We start from the raw sequence: 4,128 nt of genomic DNA, 5'->3' as shown, positions 1-4,128 counted from the left end.
CACGTAGTCGAGTTCGTAGTGGGGATCGCTTGAGCCGTGAGCGCGCTTCAATGCAACGTTCGTTACAGGCAACTCCGGCATGTATAGTGTAAAATTTAAATTCATAGTATACAAATAATACCATTAAACCAATTCCTTAAACCCTAACCCGATATGTTTGTGTGTTTGAAGAAGTTTCACTTCAGTAGCGTGTTGTATGATTACACGTTGTATTTTTTTATTGTTAGTTATTACAAATACTTTCAGATGGAGACAGCATTTTTACTAAAAGAAGTTATCTACAAGTCAAATAACCATCTTCATCATCATTATCATTATCAAAACCTACACATCTTTAATTATCCGCCAAGAATAATCTAGCCAGGGTCTACTGCTACCCCTCATAACTCCCGTTTCTGCATCTAATATGTCTCTAACTAGTCCTTCATGTCTCCTACCAACCTATCTCCCCTACTTCTTATTGATTTCAATAACGCCTCTGTTCTCTTAAACTTTTTAATGCCTCTTTATTTCAAACCTTTTCTATTCATGGTTTTATAACACCCCCCTATAATACCTCATTTCAACTGCTTGTAATCTTTTGTTTTCCCTCAAAATCCCTTGTCCACGTTTCTCTAATTTAGCAATCAGACAATAATTTATTAGTAACTACTACAGATGTGTTAATTTTATGTCTGGTTTATGGTGAATAAGAAAATCATCAGTAGCAATAAAAAGATTTATCACATGAGTCGTAAATATTAAGTGTTGGGTAGGTGACTTTACCTTCTGGAGCTAATTAAGTTCTAAGCGATGTAAATTACTCGTCTAAAAACGTGAACACTTCAGTAAAAAAATTGAGAAATACATGCGTACAAGTAATGTTTGCAAAGTAAAGAATAATGAAATAACAACTTTGTAATGGAACTAATAATATACACTGTCAACAAACTCTGATTCAATGTATCTCATGATGAGTAGGTTCAGAGTCCTCTGTGTAAAAAAAGCCTAAATATTTTAAAATTGATTCTTATACTGACTGAGAAAATCATATATGAGGATTTAAAATTGTTATTGACACTGGCCCAATTTCTGACAATTTAAAGTTTGTGTTGAATTAAAAAGAAAAGATCTTAAGTGGGTTAATAAATTTTTAAAAAATTAAAATAAATTTATTCTGTACCTAAATAATGACAAGCACAATAATAAAAAATAAGAAAACTTAATAAAAAAAATCTTTAAGTGTGGAGTGACTGCGGAAGCCATTTTTTAGTTATGGTCTAAGCAAATTACGGAAGCGCGTTCGACGATTCAATCAGTGAAATAATCATTATATAAGTATAAAAATATAATAAAATATATATAAATTGTTTAATAATGAACTATTATTTAGTCTAAAAAATCAATATATCATATTAAATAAAGCTTTATTAATAAAATATAAGTGTCAATAACTAGGCTCAATTTTATAGGTATGTCGCAGTTATTGACACTCACATTCTTACCTCTTACTCAGGAGGTTATTTGTTTGTTGACATCCATAAAATGTTTCAAAATTTGTATTTATTATGATTATTATGATTTGATATACTATTTTCTGTAATTACAGCGATAAATATTCATTTAATATTTTTGTGAATAAACTAAACATTATATTCACTGTTATAAATAATTCTTTCAAATACGAAAATGATTGTTGTAAAAGAAATTTCATCTTTGTTAGTGTTAAAATGATTATTACTATGATAATTTTTACTTTCAATTGAATTATAAATTTTATTGATGATACAAATACATATTTTTGTTTGTTATTTTCAGGAGTTAATTATTTTTGTTAAAAATAACAATATCTTACTTATAATAAATATTTAATTTATCTTTAATGAATACTTAATTACTTATAGTTTATTTAAACTTGATAATACATAATTTAACCGAGAGAGAATCATTACCAAATATGAGTGTCAGAAACTAGGCCGATGGCAGTGTCAGAAACTACAACACAAGAAATTTTAAGTGTCAGAAACTGGGTCTTCAAACATCACTTTTTAAATCATTAATTAAAATTACTAATTCGCTTCAAATAATTATATCGCGTATATGAGTTTTTCTAGAAACTCTGAACTTGTTTATAGAATTAAAATTATTTGTTCTAATTAAATATTATTTTAGTTATCGTAATATAATCTCAATTGTCACTCTTAGAGTGTCACAAACTGGGCCTTTTACCTTACCCGTTTTTTATTTATGTAATAATATTTCAAAGAATAGGATAATATTGTTAATTTGTGCTTTAAGTTTCCGTAAATATTAACAATTCAACTCACAATCCTGTTATTTGCACTTGCCCGTGTGCATTCCCTTAAGGACGACGTCGATACAATAATATTGTGATAGGATTCGAACACAATTTCAAATTCCTCTTCATCCTATCGCCCTGACCCTGTTACCCCAAATTATAGACGTGACCATTATATACAATAGGAAACGCTGTTTTAATAAATTATTATCACATAGACCTACACAAGTCCTCCAAGGACTTTCTCAACGTATGCAAATTCTCTGACTTACATTTTTTTCATATCAATAATAAATTTCAATTCTAATCTCTTTCGGTACATGTAGGTATCTACTTGAAATATTAAAAAAGATACAGACCTGTTTAAAAAAAGCGTCAATTGCTGTTATTTAAATGCGTCTGAAGACACATATTTGTACTCCAGGTTGTCCTCTGACGACATGTAATTTTTATACATGCTCATAAACTAGATAACATTTCTTACCTGCAAAAGAAAGAAAAATATGTTATTACAAAATGCTAACGGTAATAATTCGTTAGTGTAAGCGTGAAATGTATATTATTTCATTTGAAAGCAAGTTGCTCAAAACTCCTACTATATTTCGCGCAAAAACTATAAGATTTTTTTAAAAAATAATTTATAGTTTCCATTCCTGCCCCAGGGACAATACTTCAAAATACGTATTAGCTGAATTGACGTGTGGCCATAAAATAGTTTGAAATATTACGTACCTAGATTTGTAAAAACATGTAGGTATGTAGGTATGTATAAATATCGTTGGGTTGACGGTACAAGCGAGATTTACTACGTTTTGGACTTAATACATCAGGAAATAAATGGAAAATATAAATGTGCCAGATTTTTTCCACGGCTTCGCTCGTGTTGATACCCTATATGCGTCAAAGATCATCGACGACTGCATATTTTTTTCTGGATAAAAGACACCCCTATGTCCTTTTTTGTACCCCTGACAAATTGTCTACAAAATTTCATAATGATCGATCAAGTAGTTAAGGCGTGAAAAGCCGACAAACAAACAAACAAACACATTTGCATTTGTAATATTAGGTAGGATTTTGATTCTCGTAATACTTCGGAAAGGAAATCCGAACCTCAATCGAAAAATACACAGTACAATTTTCCATCACATTTAAGGATTAGCTCCTACAGATTTAATTAACGTTCAAAGCCTATAAAAGAGCTTTTTAACAAATAGAACGCTTTTAAGTCGACACCACTGACGACAGCAACTGGCCCTTAAAAATACTTTACTTTAAAGCTGTGAAATTTTAATACCTATGCCTTAGTTATTTTTTTACGTAGCGACCTACAGCTAGAGTTTATTCCTAAAGGAGATCACAAACTAAAAGGGAATATTTAATAAAATACTGACAGTGTAAGAGGGTTAAAATTAAGAACTGCGAAAAACTCATTTTGTAAACTGAATATGCATATATAATGATACTAACTTCCTGTACTCATTGGTTTACAATCAGCTTTTATTGACTACATTGATTCTATGCATTTTATGTATGTAACTAACCATTATTGAGTTCTACCACCGTTTTAATGAAGGCTTTAACGATTTTCAGATAGGTTTTAGGTGAGTACTTAAAGTACCCATGTTTAATTTTAATGATCTTGTTTAGGGGTGTGAATATTCACTAATAGGTATGTACATTTTCCACCAGGCGCAGGTTGAAATGCGGTTTTGTTTATCTTTAAATCGCAAGCTGTTACACCTAATGCTAAATTGCATGTGTGTACGGATTACTGCATCTACTGGCGTGTAATTGGAGTTTAATTTTGACGGGATTTGCGTGAAAATATAGTGTTAAACTCATCATCA

This window comes from Agrilus planipennis, unplaced genomic scaffold, assembly GCF_000699045.2.
Source record: "Agrilus planipennis isolate EAB-ADULT unplaced genomic scaffold, Apla_2.0 scaffold7, whole genome shotgun sequence".
In the NCBI taxonomy this organism is placed as follows: domain Eukaryota; kingdom Metazoa; phylum Arthropoda; class Insecta; order Coleoptera; family Buprestidae; genus Agrilus; species Agrilus planipennis.
This window is presented reverse-complemented; position numbering follows the sequence as displayed.